Consider the following 23,453-nt stretch of genomic DNA (forward strand, 5'->3'; position numbering starts at 1 on the left):
CTTTAGACCTGTAATGCACTCCAGAATCTGACAGATTGATTAGCCTTAGGCTCTAGAACAGTCATCTGAAACGTTGACATAAAGTTTTATGCCTGGATTTTGTAAATAGCCTTGCATTTATTTACACTGATTATATTTAAATTATTTGGAAATGATTATCTTTTTTTCCAGAGATGGGTTGCGGCTAAAAGAGCATCCTGTGCGTAAAAATGTGCTGGATAAGTTGGTGGTTCACTCCCCTTTGGCGACCCCGGATTAATAAAGGGACTAAGCCGAAAATAAAATGAATGAATGAATGATGAATTAGCATTTTCCTCCTGTAGAAAAAGTCATAAGAACTATTCTTAATGGCTTAATGTATTACAACATTGTTTAAAAAAAAGCCTTTATTTATATAGTATACAACCAAGCACACGTGGTCAGAACACAAACGAGTCGCAGGTAATGAAGTATTAAACATTTCACTCTAAAAAAGTCAAACTAAGCAAAATGCTAGCAGGCTTCTGTAGCTCCACTGACACTCCGTCTATTTTCCGTTTATTGGTAACCCTGGTTAGTGTGATGACACTCAAGAAAAACTGCGACGATTGGTCAAACCTACTTGTAACTTTATTTGCGCTCTTCAGAAATTTACGGGTAACATCACGGATACTATATCCAAATCTTTTACAGTCTATGGTCAATACTCATGTTTTCACACCCGTCTATCACCCTCCCATTTTGTTATTGCCCCCAAGAAACCGCTATACTTTATGTCTCAATGATTAATCACTTCAATGTTTTAGTCCAAGTTTGTCCAGTTGCCAGCTCTTCTATGACAAACAAAATAATAACAAAATAATCAAGATTCAAACCATATGTGACCTCAATCTGACAACCTACAACTCAATTGGGCTGTAGATGTGAATGGCAGCAGTTTCAGCATCAGTGTTGTAGAAATGGAAATAAAATCTTCGGTAAATTAGATATAAGTTACAATGCATTTATTTTGATATCAAACACAATGAGAAAAAAAGACATAGGTCAGCATCATGCATTAATTATACAAACCCTGTGTACAAGCGTTGCTTCTTACACTTACAATTACAAATACTTACCTAAGAAAAACTAGGACATATTGATACACCACACATACATGCAATGTAATGTCACAATTAAAACTAAATAAGCATGGCTGTAACAATGGAAGCCAATAGAATGAAAATATGATATATACTCTACCTGACAAAAGTCTTGTCATCGATCCCAGTTGTAAGAGCAACAAATAATAACTTGACTTCTAGTTGATCATTTTGAAAAGTGGCAGAAGGTAATTTTTTTCAATGCATCATCTGTTGAATTACATCCTATTGGAACTTGTATGGACCCAAGAAACCGAAGCATTCTTTTCATCCTGTTAGATTAGTGAAAAGTATAACATATAACAATGAATAATCACAATAAGTCTTTAAAAAGATAGTTTGATTGAAAATATAAGCCCTAGGTAGGCAGTATTGCTGGCAGTCGAGATTTTGTGTGTGTGTCTCTGTGTGGAGGGTGTTGCTCCTGTGTTCTGCTACATGTGTTGACTGCAATTCTGTTTAACTCTGAGAGCTCCCACTTGTTTTGCAGAGGCTCTTCAACACCTCTGACTTTAGAGTTGTTATGTTGGCTTGTATGTGTGGGCCTGACCTGTTATGGATGTTCCATCAGTTCTCATTTTTCTAGGATTTCTCCTCTTTTACTTGAGCTCTCTGTGCCTGCTGCTCATTGCATCAGTCCCGCGGCTGCTGTCGCGCCGGGAGACGGCTTGAGTGGCACGAGTTATCAAGCATGATGGATGATTCTCAGTGGGAAAGATGTTTCTCCAAAGGCGTGAGAGAGATGCGTTTCAGGTGCTGCTGCTGGTGACTTTGTGTTATGTGCCTTCTGTTCTTGATTGCTTTTATGTGTGTGAAAATGTTTATTCTTTAAAGATGGAGTTGAATTGATAGGTATCAGAAAGTGTGATTTGCAGACACAATAACTTAAGGAAGCAAAATTAAATTGTAACTCGATCATTGTGAATACACATTAATTTAAATATATGACATGCAAGTGTCAATAGAAATGACATCCAATTTCTAACATATTTGGCGTATTAGTATATACTTCTGTATTGTACTATACACCTTTTCCAATTCAACGGAATTCATGATTATGATAAATGAATTTTGTTTCAAAACAGATACAAAAAAAGCCCTATAATTTCTATTTTGAATTTTATTGTAACTGTATTGATTTTCTATTAAAACTTGGTTGAGTGGAATTCGCTGTCCTCCTTGTACCCATATCTTAGACCTTTAAGTCCAATAAAATTTTTATCCTCCTGACAAACCAATGCAGTTTTTCTGCAAAGAAAGAACAGCAGTTAACCTGTTTAAACTTGTAAACATAAGCACAAACATATCACACACAGTGTTTCCATATGCCTGATTTGTTGATTTAAAGGGATAGTTCACCCAAAAATGAAAAGTTACTCACTATTAGTCACCCTCAAGTGGTTGTTAACCTTTTTAAGTTTTTTTTCTTTTCTTTTTTTTCTTTTTTTTCTAGTAAACACAAAATAAGATGTTTTGAAGAAAGCTGAAAACCTGTAGCCATTGACTTCCACAATAGGAAAACAAATAGTATGGAAGTCAATGCATACACCTTTCCTAAAAATATAATTTTTTGTGTTCATTCATTCATTTTCTTTTTGGCTTATTCCCTTAATCAGGAGTCACCACAGTGGAATGACCGCCAACTTACCAGCATATGTTTTACACAGTGAATTCTTATCCTGCTGCAACCCATCACTGGGGAAACACCCATACACACTTAGGGCCATATCATACACCCGGCACAATAAGGCACAAGACGTGTTTTCGCAATGTTTTTATTTTTAAACCAGCGTAACCCTAGTTTTACCGTTTTTCTCCATGTTGTTTAAATAGCAAATTAATTTGCATTACTTTGTGAACTCATGTGTGTACCGAAGAAAAGAGGTCTAGAAAAGAGGTGTCTTTAGGCGCACTGTTGGCATGCTGCTATTTTGAAAAACTAAAAATAGACTGTGCAATGGACCAGCTTAAAGCAGGTCTAAAGTCCAGTGCAGAGCACATTATTTCTGCGCTAACACATTGCTTAATACACACAGGATGTACAGCAATAGGCAAATGTCTTAACACACAAAAATAAAGGATTACAAATATTATTATTTTCTACATAAATTTAATAACCACTGCCTCCATCTCGGCTGGCTTCTTTTAGTTTATTCATGACAACTTGGTTTAGTATAATGTTTTAATTATCATTATTGTTATTATTATTAGTAGTAGTAGTAGTAGTATTTTTTAATAATAATATTATTATATGCATATTTATATTTGTTTTATTAAAAACAAGCTTAGATGCACCTTGTACTTACGTAGATTTGCTGCCAGACACTTTAGAACCATGTTCTTGGATATAAGTTTTTTAACCACACTTCATTATTATTGTTCATGTATTCGTTGTGTCGGTTTTCCCAGGCTCTGGTTTCCTCACACAGACCAAAAACATGTATCATAAGTAGATTGACAAAACTAAATCGACATCATAGACAAGCGTTAAATTCAGCATACAATCTCCAAGACTATTCATAATCTACATTTACCATTATCAAGCAGGGGAGTTCTCGAGACCTACATGAACTCAGACTCCTCTCGTCAGGCTCCTCACAAGCTAAGGGCCCTCTTCAGGGACAGAATGCCAAACACGCTTTATAATCAATCATCAGCTGAGGGTGAACTCTTGAAATATATAGGCTTATAGATGTCTTCAGTGAAGTGCGTACAACACCGTTTCCTTATCCACAAAAGAGAAAGAAAGTAAAGAGAGTGATTGGAGGAGGCTCGTTCTTTATTCTTGCACTGCAGATGGTCTGTTTAATTGTTTTCTTGCTGGTGAAGTGTTTAGTTTTTCCACGTATAATCAGTTGACTGATTTATTCTCAAAACACACCCATAACTCACTAAGATAATAAGCACAACCCTGTTAGACCATGCGCTGCAGTGAAAACCGTGGATTTGGACACACCCTTAATGCTTTTGCGCCATGCACTTCAGATTTTGTGCGTAAATTGCTAAAACAGAGCCTTTAATCTGTTGTCTTCAACAGAAAAAAAAAACATATAAAAAGTTGAGAATGAAGTATCCTTTTAGAGTCAACGTAATTTTAATGTTTTCCAGTGTTCAACATGTTGGAAGTAGTAGTTTTAATGGCTGGAAATATACTAAATAAAATATTTATAAGCATTCATTAGCTTGCACTGGAGCACCCAAACATTTTTCACAGTCGCATTCCATCACAAATGTGCACACTGTGTCCTGCATACATAAAGTGTTGGGGACAAAATCGCCTATTGAAAAACTGCTCTCACATTGCCTTCGTCCCCACCATAAATTATGCGTATACTTAGTCCAGCACACACGTCCTGTATTGTCAGCTTCAAACACTGCATAATTGATCTTTGTGAGGAAAGTAAGTTAAAAAAAGGAAAGCGTGTGATAGATGTGGCAGGTTAAACCCTGTGCCATATTCATGTTGAATAACTGTAACTCCTCCTTCATTTTATTCATTTATAAAATGCTTCACCTCCTTTGTGCCCTTGACCTCATCTAGTACAATGTCCCAGACATCATTTACCCATTAAACTCCATATTATCCACCCTCAAGAGATCTGCATTGTTCACCATGTTAAGGTCTTCCTGTCTAATCAGAGATGCTGTCCTGCTGCACTAGCAAGGACTTATTTGATGAGAAACAAATCCTGGTGATTAACAATGATTAACATCAGCATGAGATGGATAAAACTGTGGGAAGTGTCCTGTCTTAAAAGTCTTTTAATCTCCTTTTCTAGTTTTACAAGATGCACTGTGTTGTCATTTACATTGAGAGACGTCCCCTCATTCTCAGGTCGAATGCTAATAAGGCTAGTTCTAGCTAATGCTACCTCAGAGAGCTTTAATCTCTTAGAGCTGTTAAATGTGCATACATTCACATAGGTGAATACAAAATAGACAAACAGTTCCACTGTTAGGGGGAAGACTTTAAACTTTTCAGGCCAAAGAAAAGTGCCACTAAGATGTGAAAGTTGATTCAATTAGTAAATTGATGACATCTCATGTTAGTTTTTTCTGTGTTGATGTCCTAGGGCATTTGTATGCCAGTCACCTTGGCATAAATGTGAGATGGATGTTGGACTGGCAAATGGGATCATTTGTCAAGTGGAGAGAATATGCCATTTATATCACCATTGGATATGCTGCTGATAAAAGACATTGTTGTACTATTTGCTATCAGTCACCTGCCTGACATGTCTAATCTTGCCACCTGAAAAGTTGGACACTGTGGCAAAGTGGGCATGAAGGTGTCTAAAAGTTGTAACTTTTGTGAAGCGACTATTTGTCATTTTAAAGCAGAAATGTTGTTTCTTCATTTATAGAAATTATTATTATTATTATTATTATTATAGTAGTAGTAGTAGTAGTAGTAGTAGTGGTAGTATACAATTTTTTTGTAGTGGTAGTATACAAATTATTGCAAAACAGTAAAATGCACAAAAAAAAAAAAAAAAAAAAAAAAAATATATATATATATATATATATATATATATATATATATATATATATATATATATATATATATATATATATATATATATATATATAGCGGCTCACAACATACAACCAAAATGCTACCCATCTGTGCATGCCTTTGCATATATTCACCTACTCCTATTCCATAAAAGCACAAAAGCACATTTAATTGTTAAATAAATAAATAAATCAGAAATTTCATATTTAGTTGAAGTTAGAATGATCAGCCCCCCTTTTTATGTTTCTCCCTAATTTCTGTTTAACAGAAAGAAAAAAATTCAACACATTTCTAAACATAATAACTAATAACTTTAATAACTAATTTCTAATAACTGATTTATTTTTATCTTTGCTATGATGACAGTAGATACAACTTGACTAGATATTTTTAAGACACTTCTATACAGCTTAAAGTGACATTATAATGGCTTAACTAGGCTAATTGGGTTAACTAGGCAGGTTAGAGTAATTACGCAGGTATTGTATAACAGTAGTTTGTTCTGTAGACTACTGAAAAAAAATAGCTTAAAGGGGCTAAAAATGTTGACTTTAAAATGGCTTTTACTAAACTAAACTGCTTTTATTCTAGCCTAAATAAAATAAATAAGACTTTCTCCAGAAGAAAAAATATTATCAAACATACTGTGAAAATGTCCTTGCTCGGTTAAACATCACTTTGGAAATATTTATAAAAAAAAAAAAAAAGTCTATTTTTTTCTATTTTTAGACAAATGTAACCCTAATTTTCATCTTTTGCACCACGTTGTTTAAATAAATCTATTTGTGCCACTTTGTGGATGCATTGACGTGCTGGTCTAATATAGAGGTGTGTTAAGGCCCATCATTTGTGCGTTACTATTTGAAGAACTGAAAGAAACCGCTCCTTTGCCTATCCAAAAGCAGGTTTAAAGTTTAGTGCAGAGTGGGATAGTTATGTGTCTATGTGGAGTCAAACGCTTATAAATTGCTTTTTATGCACAGGATATACAGCAATGCACAAATATCTTTACATATGAAAAAAAAAAAGTTAAAAATAATTATTATTTTCTACATAAATATAAAAATCACTACCTCCATGCCTCATTTCTGGGGGCTTTTTCAGTTTATTTAGGACAATTTGCATTTGTTTAATGTTATTATTAATATTTTATTTATTTATTATTATTATTATCAATATTATTTATTATATGCATATTTATATTTGTTTTAATAAAAACACGTTTAAATGTGTCCATCTGCAGAAGTTTTGGAGACAAATGCATCACTATATAAATGATAAGAATATGACATTTGTTTGGCTATAACTCCTAGAAGAATAATGGATATAACTGTGTTTTTTTTTGACCACACTTTATAATTATTGTTCATTTTCTTGTTTGCTGGAAATGAAAACTTAATTTAGAAATAGTTTTGAGAATTTTTTTTTTTTTTTTTTTTTTAATAACAAACTAAATTAAATATGCAGGCTAATAGATGTCTTTAGTGGTGTGCGTACATCACTGTTTCCTTATCCAAAAAAGTAAAGGAGTAAAGAGAAGGAGAAAGTAAAGAGGCTGAATGGAGGAGGCTGTTCTTTATCTTCGCACTGCAAATGCTCTGTTAACTGTTTTCTCACTAGTGATGTGTTCAGTCTTTCCATATACAAATTCCGCTATATAAATTGTAAATGCACCATGGAGCGATGCAACTGACTTTTAAAATGAAATAAGAGATCAGATTCTGATTGGTTTATTGCACGTTATGCTCAAAACTCATTAAAACATTAAGCACAATCCTGTTAGACAATGCTCCAGGGCTGAGAGAGTATTTTTCCATTCTTAAAATAGCAAAAGTGGATTCAAACCCGCCCTTAGTGCTTTTACGCCGTGCGCCTTAGACTTTGCACCTAGATCGTTAAAATAGAGCCCCTAGATTTATTTATTTATTTATTTATTTATTAATTTGTTTCCCCTCTCATTTTAAGTAGCAAGTTTGTACATCGAAAGTTTCCATCCAAATTTGACACGCTAAACTTGAAACAACTTCACAAAAATGCACATTCATGTTCTTTATCTTCGCACTGCAAATGCTCTGTTAACTGTTTTCTCACTAGTGATGTGTTCAGTCTTTCCATATACAAATTCCGCTATATAAATTGTAAATGCACCATGGAGCGATGCAACTGACTTTTAAAATGAAATAAGAGATCAGATTCTGATTGGTTTATTGCACGTTATGCTCAAAACTCATTAAAACATTAAGCACAATCCTGTTAGACAATGCTCCAGGGCTGAGAGAGTATTTTTCCATTCTTAAAATAGCAAAAGTGGATTCAAACCCGCCCTTAGTGCTTTTACGCCGTGCGCCTTAGACTTTGCACCTAGATCGTTAAAATAGAGCCCCTAGATTTATTTATTTATTTATTTATTTATTAATTTGTTTCCCCTCTCATTTTAAGTAGCAAGTTTGTACATCGAAAGTTTCCATCCAAATTTGACACGCTAAACTTGAAACAACTTCACAAAAATGCACATTCATAATCAATCAGTGAGCCGCTTGTGGCTTTCGTATGTCCTTTTTTTACTGCTGTCATCATATTCCTGACAAAAGCAAACTTATTTTCCTCCCAACCCAAAACAACAAACTTTAATGTGCAGTAAAAACCAAAATGGCACATCACTACCAGCTGTCTTATGTATAGAGAAGCTGCCATTGTATGAAGGGCCAATATTCCAACTCTGAGTGCTGACAAAGGCAAACTCACCCCACTTTTTTTTTTGTTTTTTTTGTTTTTTTTTTTTGAAATCCAGAATAGCTAAGCATCAGTTCTTTGTGGAGGTATGAGGGGATTTAAAGGAATAACTCTGCTTGTTTGTGAAGCGTGGGATCGAGCTATAAAATCCTTACAGCCCAACAGCTGACTGCATAATTAACCTCAGCTAAACACCCAAGGCTTTTGGAGCAAATTATTATTGGTTTTTAATAAATTATAAAGATAGATTTTATGGGTGTTTATGGTTTAATAGGGACTATCACTTTAGAGCACCACCTGATCTTATGTTAGGCAACAAAGTGCATGGCTTTAGAGTACTTACTGGCTCGCATTTTTTAATTTATATTCATTGTTCAACGGTTAAATGATGTGGTATTTTTATTGACTTTGTGAGAAGAACGGGGGACTAATGTTTTGAACACTAACTCTTTCACCACTTGTTTTGCGCACCATTTATGAATTTCAATCATTTACCTTCCATTCCAAGAGCTAACAAGAGCAAATGCCTTCTATTCCAGGAGCAAACAAGCAGGGCCAATGATAATAACCCTGTATGATACTGTTTTCAAGCTGAATTTTAAATGTCCATGATGGGTCAAAAAAGCATGTTCCAGTGGGACAGACTGAAGAGAGGAAAAAAAGTGCATGTCAATTTACAGTATCTTAATGTTAGTATTTATATGGGGGGCAAAAATGTGATTAAAGGAAACCTGAGATGGTCTCTGAATATTTTGCGACTTCAAAGAGATCAAAGAGACAGCGATATTATCATTTCAGACAACAGGTACAAGGAAAAGTGTGCCTTTGACAAGGTAAATTAAAGGAATGATTCATAAAGTAATGCAAAGTCTGTCATCATCGTTTACGTACCCTTATGTTCTATTTTACCTCCCATCAAACAAGTGTGCATTATTGCTCCTATGTGACAACTCTCCACTCTTTTACCGAACATTAAAAATAAAGGACTACCAGCAACTAGTGGCATGGAGGAATAAATGAAATGCCATCCTAAAACAAACTACAGAGTGCATATATAAATGTGTTATACAATGCAATAATAATAATAATAGTAATAATAATAATAATAATAATAATAATAAATTAAGTTGTGTTGACAACTTTTCTGACCCTTTTTGAAACCATTTAATAACATTTTACATTTTTAATATTGTGATGCTCTTTCAAAATTGCACCACATTTTAAATTGTATACAGTGGTCCCTCATTATTTGCTGTATTTATGTTCTGAAAATAGCCTGCAATAGGCAAAATCCACATAGTAGTCAGTTTTTTTTCCATTATTATAGATGTTTTAAGGCTGTAAAACTCATCACTACACACTTTATACACTTTTCTCAGACAAACATTAACATTTTCACAATTTTCTCTCTTGTTTAAACACTCTCAAAGTTAATTCATTCGTTTTGTTTTCAGCTTAGAGCCTTTGTTAATCAGAGGTCACCACAGCAGAATGAACTGCCAACTTATCCAGCATATGTTTATGCAAAGGATGCTCTTCCAGCCACAACCCAACTTTGGGAAACACCCACACACTTTTGCATTCACACACATACATTACGGCCAATTAAGCTTATTCAGTTCACCTGTATCGCTAAACCCCGCAAACACGAGGAGAACATGCAAACTCCACACAGATATGTCAACTGACCCAGCCGGTGCTCAAACTAGTGACCATCTTGCTGTGAAGTGTTTGTGATACCCACTGCACCGCTGTGTCGCCTCCTCTAAAAGTTCAATTGCATATTATAAAATGAAACCAAAGATCAAAACCTGTTGTCAGGTGCAAACATTCATTGCTGTCAGCAAAAAAAATTCATAAAGCTTTTTAGCTTTTGTGCAGATAATGTTTTCATCCACCGTGATGCTCTTTTTTATTTTTATTTTTATTTTTTTGCAGCCACAAAACTAAAGCACACTCCATTCTTAAGGCCTAAGGTGTTTTACATGCATTTTTTTTTTGTTTCTTTTTGCTATTTGGGCTTATATAAAACCTAAGAATCATCTTTTGATATAATGTACTTTTAGAGAAAAACTATGTCCATATACAGTTGAAACCAGAAGTTTACATACACTGTATAAAATTGCACATAACCATTTAAAAAAAAAAAGTCAAATGTTAATATGAGTAAATTATTTCTCTTTTATGTAAGTTACTGTAGGATTATCAAATTTGTTTATGTTATGCTTAATAGCAGAATAACGAGAGAGATATTTTTGAGAATTGTTAAAACTCTTCTTAAAAGTCGTTTGAAAGTTTACATGCAATAAGATTATGGATAGTTAAAAATAGTGTTTGTGACATTTCATATGCTGCAGAACAGTTGTAGGATGACACTGTATATCTGTAACAAAATATAAAACATTCAAAATATAGAAGTATAGCCACTTAAGAGCTAAAATGTGCTGTCCACGTATGTGGCCACTAAGCCCTAGGAGGTTAAGGGTGTCGCACACCTGATGCGCCCCACACATGACAGTTGGAAGTAATGCACACCGGAGGTGCATCTTTGCAATTTAATTAAAATGAAATAGCTGGGCACCTCAGACAGCCGCTGACTTGCGGCACCTGTGCGTACCTTGATATAAATCTATGTTTACAATTCTAAAATCCGAGGCGCTGCAGTGTGTGACCGTCTTTAGGATGGTCTTGCTGTAAGATTTACATTAATTTAGCAAGCTGAATGCATTCTGTACTGTACAGGAGACACAGAGGAGATTGATTGGCAATGGTCTACAGCCAATCAGGGCACAGAAAACAGTGTGCTGTGAAAAAACAAAGCATGTCAAATTGCACATGAAAAAATCTGCAAAACTGCAAGGCTGCAAAAGGCGAACCACATTATATTGAGGGATCACTGCAAATGCATTTTGATTGATTGATTGATTGATTGATTGATTGATTGATTGATTGATTTATTGATTGATTGATTGATTGATTGATTGATTGATTGATTGATTGATTGATTGCAAAAAGAAAATAATTTAGCATTTTGTGTTTTTCTGCTATTATACTACTTAGCCTTTTTGCTTTGTTGAAAATCAATTCCTTCCAGACTCAATAGAGGAGAAAATGAGCATTGCCATGTTTTTTACTAACAACCTCAAAAAACTTATCCTGGTTAGCAATGGCCCAGTGTAGCCATATTGAATTTCAAAATGCTTAGTTAACTGCTAAAGAGATACCTAGACCTGTTATAAGAAGGTAGCTTAAAACAGACGACAAACTGATGTCTTCAACCCTGAGAATTTGGTGGTAGAACCTTAATGCTCCTCTGAGTCCAGTTCTGCAGTTTCATCTCCCATAACTTAGTGGAACTGGAGTGGGTATTTGAAGTTGGGTTTTTTTTTTTGCTGAGTAAGCAGACAAATTGCCATGCTAGAGAGAGCAGTGTCAGGCAAGGTGGTGATGATTTACTGTGCTGTCACCTCCACACAGGCTAGATGCTGATGAAATCTTCTTCATTCTGGACCAGGAGGTTCTGTGGCTCCCTCATGTGGAGATGTGTCTGTTAAATTATGCACACAAAGAGCAAGGAAGGGTTTCTACTTGCCCCAGTTCAGACACATCCCTATCATACATTTATATACTTATACATTTATATGCCATTTATATGTTTGCTTTGAAACTGTATTTAAGTACTTAATGCATTTGGAACATTTGGCAAACGATGCTGTGAGTAAAAGTTCATTCACTCATATCAAAAAGAGGAATGGACCAACTTCATGTCTGGCGTACGAGTAATTCTTGTGTGTTTGCTTTATTTCCATTGGTGACTCCGAAAGGCAATTGTGTTAAATTGCACACTACAAAGTTTCGCACCAACACATGTGAAAAACATTTATATTTATTTATAAGTGATAAAATTGGTTAATTGACACTATATATATATATATATATATATATATATATATATATATATATATATATATATATATATATATATATATATATATATATATATATATATATATATCAATTATGTGATTAAGAACATATAAATGCATTTTTAAATGTATACAACCCTTAGTCTATGGCAATGGCAGTGTTGGCCTTATTAGAGAACATTGTTAATGGTCGAATCTGAAAGGAACACATTTTTAGGTTGATGATTGGCTTATAAGCCATTTCAGATTTCCAAGACCTATCCTACTGGAGCTCTGTGCTGAGTTGGGTCCAAATTTGGAAAGAGAGACAGTGAGGAGGCTTCAAGGTGGCAGGGTGCACTATGGGTGGCTTCTTGGTGAGTGATGTATTTAAAGATATTATTCAAGATAAGTTTAAAATTCTTTTTTATTTAATTTCTTTTTATTTTATTTTATTTTGTTTTTGCGTGATTATTTAACTGAAAATCAGGAGACTGCAATTATCCATTAAAGACGTGTCTGCTAACCCCCTTTAACAAACCACAAACTGACCAAGAGCGCAGATACTGTGATGCCCATTCTAGCACTCGGTCAGTTGTAGAGCGGGCGATTGGGTAGCTGAAATACCGGTGGCGCTGCCTTGATAAGAGCGGAGGGGTCTTGCTATACCACCCTAACAAAGTGTTTCTCTAACACATCTTTGTCTCCCATAGACACGGATACAACTCCAGACAGTAAAGTGTCGTTCACAATTGAGGCAACTCTCTCCTCAAAGGGTATTAGTTCAGCATCCCCTGTTCCCCCGCCTGTTCGGTCCACACTTTGACGGTGTGCTGCTGTTCTCCTCTTAACCTGCACCTTTACATCGGACCATTTCTTTTTTAATTCGTTCAAAGTGCGATGATCAGACCCCACTGCGTATATATATATATATATCAATTATGTGGTTTAGAACATATAAATGCATTTTCAAATGTATACAACCCTTAGTCTATGGCAATGGCAGTAATGGCCTTATTAGAGAACATTGTCAATGGTGTAACCCGAAGGGAACACATTTTCAAACCTACTGCGTTAACCGCGTCAGCTAAACTCTTCCACTCTGTTTTTTCCTCTTTTGTTATTAATCTTGAAAAACAAACTTGCAAATAATGCAGTTTTTTCACTGGTCTACCTCTGACAGGAGCACCTCCAATTCACATTTTGTGAAGTTTCTCTTCTTGTTTGCTTTTGTCATAGCTTTTTCGTTTGGTTTTGCCAAAGTGGAGTCATTAGCATATTTATACTGGGGAGGAGGCAGGGAAGGGTTTTGAACTGTTGCACATGCGCTCAGTTTCACGTTAATTCAGATGTACAAAGAGAATATGCGTGGGATTCCACGTATGCAGTGTTTCATTCATCTGTTTTTTTATTCTGTACACACATTTACAGCTTTGTCCGTACGCAATGTTTTAGTATGATTTCAACGTAAGTCTTTGTACATAAGGTTCCTAGTGATTTACATTATGGAGATGAATGTAACAGAATGAAAATGCATATGGATCTCATAGAAGCAATAGACTTCACTGGTGGATAGAACAGCAGCCTCAGTTAACTGACCACTTTTGAAATCTAACTGATTATTGTCTAGCATGTTTTGCCTGAGTAAATAAGAAACCTGGTTGAATACATCTTGTTTATGTATTTTCATCATGAGGTAGAGGCACTGTCGCCCCACAGTAAGAAGGTCGCTGGTTCAAGTCCAAGCTGGACTAGAGTGTACGTGATATCCTTCTGGGTGCTTTGGATTTCCCCACAGGCCAAAGACATGCATAATAGGTGAATTGAATAAAACTAAACTGGTAGTAGTGTATGAGTATGTGTGTGATTGAGTGTGTATGGGTGTTTCCCATTACTGGGTTGCAGCTCTAAGGGCATTCAATGCCTAAAACATACACTGTTGTCGGTTCATTAGAAGCCAAAGGAAAATTAATAAACAAGAGATGAGAGGTTTCTCTCATTACAAGCATATGGGGTTAAGCTGGCAGAGGTAGCTGGAGAGAAGACATTTAACAACTAAAGCCTTGCTCAGACTGTGTGATTTTTTTTAAATAAATAATTCTACATGATTGTAACATGTCAGAGTGCATGAAGATGACTCCCATGTCAATTTGTAAGATCTCAGCTGTCAGACTTAACAACAATAAAGATGTGCCTGATACATAAGAAAACTCACACTGAGTTTGACGTCATTCATCTGTGACACATTCACTATTGTGGGTTCAGAAATTATACCTTACAGCAAACGTAAACAAACTGCAGTGGTAATTTTGTTCACAGCATGAGATTTTAAAAACAAATCTGGGATTGAGCACATGCAGATGTTTTGACAAGACTAATTCATTATTGACAGTCATCATATTATCCATTCAGCATAAGACCTATTAACAATCAAGCATGTCCTTGTCACAGTAAAGCTGCGATCACACTAGAGTTTGAGCTTGCGAAATTCTGTGGTACGGCGCTGTGAAAAGGGGTGGGAGTAAACGTTTAAAAAAAGCAAGCAATAGCTCTATATATTAAATATCTGTCCAGAAAGGTCATGCTTTGACCCTCAATTGGTCTCACGCAGTCAAGTGATGCGATTTCACTGGTCAGATTTTACCAATCTGCGAAACTTGTCCCACAAGCTATCGTTTCCAGTCTGGCGTTCAGTCAGTTCCAGTCCATTCGTGTGCGTAGAATAGAAGTCTATGGGGAGAAAAGTGCAATTTGACCGCAGCTTTTGAGGACCTAAATGCAGAATGAGTGCAGGGGGTGTTTATTGACAATATTATGTGAAAGAGGGGTTAGGTGGAACACAGTTCAATAGTGATGAACAGGGTAGTGTTGGAGAGTCCTGAATGGAGCTAACAGGGGAAAGGGGTAGTGTTGGAATGTCCTGGATAGTGCAGACAGAAACCACAGAATGCCAGGAGAACAGAATACTGAACTGTGATGGTAAGGCCGGACATGAGGCGATTAAGGTCTTTGGCGAGAAACTGCAGACCAGAGATCCAGGAGAGTTATCTCACTAGTAGCAGCCTGACAGAGGACACCATCATCCAGGGACTTATTAAATTAAACTTACTGAATAATAAGGAATAAATAACCAGTGAAAGGGAAATAAACTGTTAAAGCTAATAAATTAAATCAACAAAATATAGAATATAATAACTTAACCAAACTTGATAAAGAGAAATCTGTGTCTGAATCGTATATGTACGGCTGAATGCTGGTCCTCTCACTCATGTTTTTTCTCTTTGTCTGCTTGTCTGTTGCCATACACAAAGAGGGGGAGCTCTTGACTCCGCCCCCTTGTTAAGTTGAGCGGGAAGTCAAAACTAATTTTCATGTGAAGCAACACACCCCTAAAACAACTACCTGTACTTGCCCCCAAAATGACACTTTTTAACACATTATAATAAAAAAATCTTAATCGTGTTTTGAACTGAACTTAAACTGGCACACTCAGAAGGACCATATTATTAATATTAAATCTTAAAAAACAGTAAACTTGGTGGCCTTTAACATTTCCTTGTGCTAGTTCGAAGTTGGGATTACATCATCAGATTAAATGATCCTTTTGGTCTTGGTTTGTCCTTTGTCGCAGCTGAAGCCACACTGCAAGAAATTGTCTAAAATATTTTGCCACTGCCAGAACGTTAACAGAGGGAACATTTTATTGCAGCCTCATTAAGCAGCCTCAATGAACATGTCAAACCAACTTTTAAAAATCACAGAGTTTAGCCTAGGATTAAAAAAATATTTCAGGATTTCCCAAATTTGTCTCAGAGAAGCAAAGTGTTTCTGAAATCACAATGTGAGCAGGGCTTAATGTGAGATGGGAGAAAACAGTAAAAAGAGATTTGCATGTAAGTGGTTGGACCTTGTGAGTCTATAGTGCTGATAATTGATTATGGTGGGAAACAAGATGAATAGCAAGGGAATAGCTGGAAGGATGTTACATATTGTTAATTTTCTCACAATTTTGTTATAGCAGTTCTATTTATATTCTTGTGGGGAGATGTTGATGCAGACTTGGAGCACAATGCTAAGTCAGAAAGGGCATTAAGGTCATAGGTCCCAGTGGCTATAATAGAGAATGTGGCTGTGTGGTGTGAAGTTTATCTAGTTAGCTGTCCACTCTTATTGGTCTTCGCTGGCCTGAAGGTCTTTCTCTTCCTCTCTCTATCCTTGACCTCATTATACCACCCCTCTCTTCCATTTTCCACCATATTCTCCCAGAAAATTGTGGCTGCCAACAGATCATCTATCTCTGTCTGCTGCCTCAACTTCGTTTCCCTCTTTGTCTTGTGGAATCTCTCTCTCTCTCTCTCTCTCTCTCTCTCTCTCTCTCTCTCTCTCTCTCTCTCTTTCTCTCTCTCTCTCTCTCTCTCTCTCTCTCTCTCTCTCTCTCTCTCTCTCTCTGCACATACAACAATACACAAGCACTCTTTATATTACTCACTGGCTAATAAATTCTTGCTACAGCAAAAGCGTAAACCTGCCTTATAACTATTTTCCACATTAAGCCAATGGTCTTCAACCACTCATTATTGTATTAATGCCCTAGAAATACCATTACCCATAAATCCGTTTTTGATCTATACAGAGCACTGATGCCTACATGAAAATACTTGGACAGAAAACTGTGTTGCTACTCCACTCTGAAGACATGCATTAGAGAGCTGCACAATTAATTGGAAAAATAAACAAATAAATAAATAAATAAATAAATAAATAAATAAATAAAGGTTACAATCTCGATTTGATCCCTAGATGATCTTAATACAGCATTTTTACAATTCTGCCAATTATATTTTCAAGTTCTGGAGAGAAGTTTATAGGTGGGCACATTGATCACATTGTCACATTGTTTTACATGGAATGTTTAGCAACATGGACACCTCCAAATTGCGTTGAAAAAGTTACAAACTGTATTAATAAGGTATATATCACCCCAAAATATAATTTGTTTCCATGTAAAGACGTATTCCCAACCACAAAATCACTCATGATGTGAGCTGACTGTGAGCTGTTACCACATAGAGCAGCGGTTCCTAGCAGTGGGGCCCAGCCCACAAGGGGGCCTCAGCGAGCTCTGTGGGGCGTCGTGTCATATTTAAAAAATTTCTTAGCAGTGGGCAATTAGGAGAATGATCGTGTTGCCTTAGTTAATTTTATCCCCAAGCTCAGTAGTCCTCAACCACCGGTCAGTGGATCACAAGAAGTCATTAATATTCACGTTTTATTTATTATCTGAGTCTGAACGATCTTTTATTTTGAAAGTCTTTTATTTTGGAAAATGACCATTTTCGCTCTCTTATATCTCAGTCACTTGAGCGCCCAAAATTTAACCCACAATCTATTAAAAGAATTAAAAAACAGACATCTTTGGAAAGTTTCCTTGCAAAGGGAAAAAGACCCAAGGAAACGACCCACAAACTCCCAAGGTATGGATTTGCAAACCATTTGTCAACATATCAGGTGAATCCACCAATAACCATTTATAATATCCCAACAAACACATTTATTTCTGATGTGAAAATGTTTTATACTTTTTTATCAAATTTATATCAAACTGTGAAAAGATCAAGTTGTTGCATGTGCTGTGCAGTGGTGTACTTAAATCATTCATAGTATTACTTGCTCAATCTGATGTCATGTTGACTGGGTGTTTAAGGCCATTTCAGTTGTCATAGACTGAACATCTATCCTCCTCTCATCAGTTACATCCACCTAAACAGTCTCTGGATCGATGTGTGTAAAGATTTTGTGCATATTCTTAAATGCAATTATAAATCGCCCATGTTTTGAGGTAGTTCTTTATGATGTGATTTACTTTCTATGTGCAATTTGATTAGACAGGAATCACAAGGTTGGAGGAAAGTAGTAGAGTAAAAGTGCCGATACAGTACTAAAAATGTACTCAAGTAAAAGTAAAAATACAAATTTTAAACTACTTAGTAAATTACATTTCCTGAGAAAAACTACTCAATAACAGTAATTGGAGCTTTTGTATTTCGTTACTTTACACCACTGGGGGTGTCGCTTTGCTCTACTTATCCAATGTGTGTCCATACTGTAAGTTTGAAATATACTGAAAAAGTAAAATAAAAATAAAAGGCTTTTCGTAGTTTGTGATTCACTTCATTCTGCTTTCTAATTACTATGAGATTGTGATCTCTGCTCTGACCATTTTTTCATATTGAAAAGTTTGGCAAATTTTCTGTTATTGACTTTTTTTGGTAGTGTCTATGAAGCAATGAACAAAGGAAACAACACATAATAATTTACCTTTAGTAGACAAATAAGTTAACTGTCAATACACTACAAAAACTTGCTCGTACTTTTTAAAATCTTTTAATCAGAAGGGCCTGTGAAGTGTCCAGTTTAAGAGCAGCCCTTCAATATGATGCTTGTTTTGGCCAGAGGTGGATTTCTTCAAAGTAGTAAAATTTTTTCCAAATAATAAATAAAAAATTACAAGTTCCAGATTTTCCAACATGGGCTCATTCTGAAAACGTGGCACTATATACATTTTTGGAGATTGTGAATTATGTAGCCAGATGTGCGTATGGCTGCATTCCATCCTTAAAACAACGACGCGGTATGAAACCTTTCCTTTTCATGCTTACCAGCTGACCACTTACCTCCATATGGATGGCTTTCCTTCTGTTACCAGTTTGTCTAGTTAACTTAACTTGTATGTTGGTGGACTTGAAATGCAGAGATGAGTTCATCACAATGGCAGGTTTAGAGTTTGGTGAAGAAAGGTTCCAGAAAGCAGGAAAGACTAAAACAGAAGCCAAAAAAAAAAAAAGAAATAAACAAGTAAATAACAGAGTAAGAACACAGTAAGATGTGAAAGCGTGGTACAAATCAGCTTTTCTTTTTCTGGATTGCTTTTAAAAACTGACGCTTGAGTTTAGGGAAGCGGGTAGGCAGGTCAGTTGATGCTTTTGAAAGCGCTTTTGGTTGGGTTTAGGGAAGGAGGAGAGTGGGTCAGTCGATCGCTCAGTCAGTCAATCAACAGCAGCAACTGCAAAAAATGTACCTCCTGGGATGTATTTCATGTCCAAAAATGTATATAGTGGCTTTTCAACATTATCACAGACTTTTGGTGTCCCTTTGCATCACCAATGGATGTAGCAAAACAAAATCTACATTCAGTAAATATCAAGAGGAAATATCCAAGAAAACATGTCTCAAATAATAGTCATTTACAAAAACATCATGCTCTACTAAGAAACACTTTTTTTCATTTACTTATTTGAACATGGAGCTACGGCACTCTGGTAATATAGTTTTAACGGTTATATTATACAGAGATGTCCTTCATTTAGCATATTGGCAATTAAAAGTAAAAGGCTTGCTGTTTACAGATCTCTTCAGTAGTGGATTATCATTACACATCTTAATATCTGTGTCTGCACTGTTAGGAAGAACATAATACAAGGACAAATTGTTCTTTACTAATCATTTAGTGAAATTCACAACACAAAAGGCATATGGTAACACTTTAGAATACCGGATATATAGTTAATTTTATTTAATGTATTTATTAAAAATAAACAATGCTTGTACAGCATTTATTAATCATAGTTCAACAATGCATAATTAAAATTCAACTCTGTGCTTGTTAACATTAGTCACTGCGCTGTGAGTCAAAATGAACTATATGAACATCTGTAATTTTATTACCTAACAATAACAAACATAAATAAATATTTTAATGAATGTTTTGTTCATATTAGTAAATACATTGAACAGAAATAACTTATTATAGAGTATTCTAATACTGCTCGATGAAGAACTCATTCATAATCACAAAGAGGCATTGTGAAAAGGGCTCAACATCAACCCCTGTGGCACTCCCAGAGGCATTGGACCCTAAAGGGAAAGTCAAACAGGCATGGAGGGAACCTGCTGCCGCCTCAAATCACATGACAACTCAAGGTCACTTCACATGCGGGCTGTGTTCGGTGTAAATCAGCTATCCTATATTCCTGTCTGCCACTTCATCAGGATTTGTATATTCCCAGCGATAAACATGTCACTCGTAATGGAAAGTGATGCCCTTTACTGGCTGAATTGAGCAGGTTCCGTGTACGGCATGCACTTTTTTGGGGGATGTATTTCTTTTTTTATTTCTCAGAGCTGAGCATCAAGGGAGATCAGATGACAAGGGGACAGAAGGAGAAGGTGTGATTGTGACTTGCACGAAAATAAGGGAGAAAAGTCGCATATGCAAAACAGTAGAGGGGAGAAGGCTGTTCACTCCGCAGTGTTTTTTTTTTTTTTTTTGGTAAATATTGCAAACCATCTCAGCATTTTAATGATTTCCATCCTAAATTGATTGAAGGTCCTCAATATTTTCTGCTAGAAATATATGTAACCCAGGCTCATTATTGGTCGCAAAATGGAGATCCAAAATACATCCTAGGAGGTGTGTTTTTTTTTTTTAGTTTTTGTTTTTCGCAAGTCTACCAAAGGCCTCTCTGTACACTTTTCCAGATCTCATATTTTTGCGCGAACAATTCACGCCTGCTGTTCTTGTATAAATCCAACTGAGGCCCCTGTTGACTGATTGACTGACTTACCGACCAACTGATTCCTCTTCACTAAACCCAAAGGATAGTTTTCAAAAGCACCGATTGACCTGATCACCCTCTTCCCTAAACCCAATTGAGAGTGTTTTCAAAATTAATCCAGAAAAAGAAAGCCCTCACCCTATTGTTACCACATTTTCAGATCTTACAACATTCTCACCTTGTTATTTACTTGTTTATTGTATTATTTTTTTTTGCATTTTATTTTTGTTTTTTTCTTGCTTTCTGTAACCTTTTTTTTTGCCATACTTAAACCATGTCATCGCTGTCAACTCCTCTCTGCGTCTCAAGTCCATCGACGTTCGTGGCAAGCTACTGGGCAAACGGGTAACAAAGAAAAAGCCTTCTATAAGAAGGTAAGGAGTCAACTGGTTGCATGAATATAAACAGAAGCCATTGTTGGCATCGTACCGCCCCGTAGTGTTTTGCTTTAAAGAAAAAATGCAACCATTCGTAGCTCTGGATACATAATTAGAGTTCCCCTTCGGTTGGGGAACTTCAGTGCCATAGAGTGGATTGATTGAATCCACGAAATGGGAGGATTCGGATCAGAAGCCGCTTGTCTGGAGAGTATTGAACGGGCCAATGAATGAAATTAATTGGCAGCGTAATCAATCAATCCACTCTATGGCACTGAAGTTCCCCTACCGAAGGGACAGAAGTAACCCTTCGTTCCCCGAGGAGGGGAACGGAAGTGCCATACTCCGTCACCATAATGACTGTCCCTTAGCTGTTTGAAAGTCTCTTCAGCTTAAAAGGATGGCGTCTGCTGGCTTCAGGTGTGCTTATATGCTGAGATAATTGCAGATGCCACACACCTGCGCAAGCTTACGCTGCCAATTAATTTCATTCATTGGCCCGTTCAATACTCTACAGACAAGCGGCTTCTGATCCGAATCCTCCCATTTCGTGGATTCAATCAATCCACTCTATGGCACTGAAGTTCCCCTCCTCGGGGAACGAAGGGTTACTTCTGTAACCTCGAACGTTCTCCAGAAATGTATACAATTGTGCATTTTCATAATGTTTCATAATGACCATGTCATATATCAAAAAAGGACCAAGCCTTTGACAAAAACATAGAAACAAGACAAAGCATGTCATTGTATCTTCATGTTTCGTGTTTTATCACCACTTGAATACTGGTAGATTTCATCAAAAATGCTACTTTCTTCAAAGTAATGCCTTTTCAAGATCTATGTGCGCATATGCATGTGTAAAAAAATGCATATGTACACATATGCTGTGACAAGCTCTGATGTAGCAAATTCAAAATAAAAGGACCGATCTGTAACCCGGGGAGTGACAATGACAACTGAAGTTTGGATCTACATGCAGGTTTATTCGGATAGTCAGGAGAGCAATGGTCAGTACAGGTGCAAACAGATGTATAGAGGCAGTTCAGAATTGTAATCAGATAACAGGCGAGAGGTCAGAAGGCAGGCGGCAGACAGGGATAACTAAACAAACAAAGCGAGGTAAAAACACGGTAAAACAGGGCTAGGAAAACGAGTTGTAATGTCACTGTGGCAGATAACAAGACTCAGCCATGTGAATGAGTGAGTATGTTGCTTAAATAGTGTATGTAATCAATCGTTGATAATCCACAGGTGATGCGAGTGTAATCAGTCTAAATTAAGAAGCATGTGTGTCTGTGAGCGGAGTGCATGTATGAGAATGTAGTGCACAAATGGCAAATTGGTAGTCCATGGTTATGTCAGTGGGACATGATCACACCAAGTACATTTGCGATAAGGTACCTTTTTTTGAATGGTCGGTCACAAGCATTTTGTGCGCAGCTTATGCATCCAGCATGTCTCACTTTTTTAACCATCTGCTCACCTTGTGTTTTGCTGTTACTTTTACTGGTAGAAGAACACTTTGTCAGCTCTGGTTTTGTTTATAAACCAATCAAATGAAAGCAGAGGCTGGGTTTCCATTGAGGTGACAACAGTGTTTGTGCTGTCAAGACAACAATGGAGAATTTTATAGATGGAGTTCAAGTTATCTGGAGCTGCATGACTTCACAAATTGTGAATATATGCAGCAGGCCTGGATGCAAGTCAGTCTGTCAATAGGGTAGATCCAGAAGGACCTTACAGTGTTTCCTCTAGGATTTTTCCCAGCTGTGGCAGCAGGCCTTTTTTTACACTGATCTACCAACTACCTATGTCGTTATTTCAATGACAAATGTCGTGAGTGCAGGATTACAAGTCGAGATTGCATTCATGTACGAGCATGCAAATCTCTTTGCTTGCACGCCGATTTCCTCTTTGCAAAAAAACTTCTTGCATCGCGCACTTGTCAGTCAGTCAGCACGTAACCTTAAAGGGTTAAACAGAAGCGCACAGCACTACTACGATTACAACAAAAAAAATAATAATATACTATTATAATTATATATAAATTATAATTCACTTAATTTTTAATACATTTTGGTGTGATTGTAACCCGCTATTTAAAAAAAAAAACAAGACTGATTGTTTTGAATGAGATGCTGCAATGTAGCTGGGATGGGATGAATTTTGGCGTGGCACCCTGCCAT

General features: G+C 36.3%; 1 protein-coding gene across 7 annotated transcripts in view; it reads left to right on the forward strand.

Annotated features, from left to right (window-relative positions):
• Window positions 1–23,453, forward strand: part of grid1b (glutamate receptor, ionotropic, delta 1b) — a 737,476-nt gene that overhangs the window by 529,997 nt on the left and 184,026 nt on the right. For 3 of the 7 annotated variants that reach the window (XM_073918290.1, XM_073918288.1, XM_073918289.1), the window contains exon 1: window positions 17,652–17,749. The exons of the other annotated variants lie outside the window; for them this stretch is intronic. The gene's annotated coding sequence lies outside the window, so the exon portion shown is untranslated. Of the gene's footprint in view, window positions 1–17,651; window positions 17,750–23,453 lie in introns of those variants that run through there. 7 annotated transcript variants of the gene reach the window in all.

The sequence above is a fragment of the Danio rerio genome, chromosome 12 (assembly GCF_049306965.1).
Source record: "Danio rerio strain Tuebingen ecotype United States chromosome 12, GRCz12tu, whole genome shotgun sequence".
Lineage (NCBI taxonomy): Eukaryota > Metazoa > Chordata > Actinopteri > Cypriniformes > Danionidae > Danio > Danio rerio.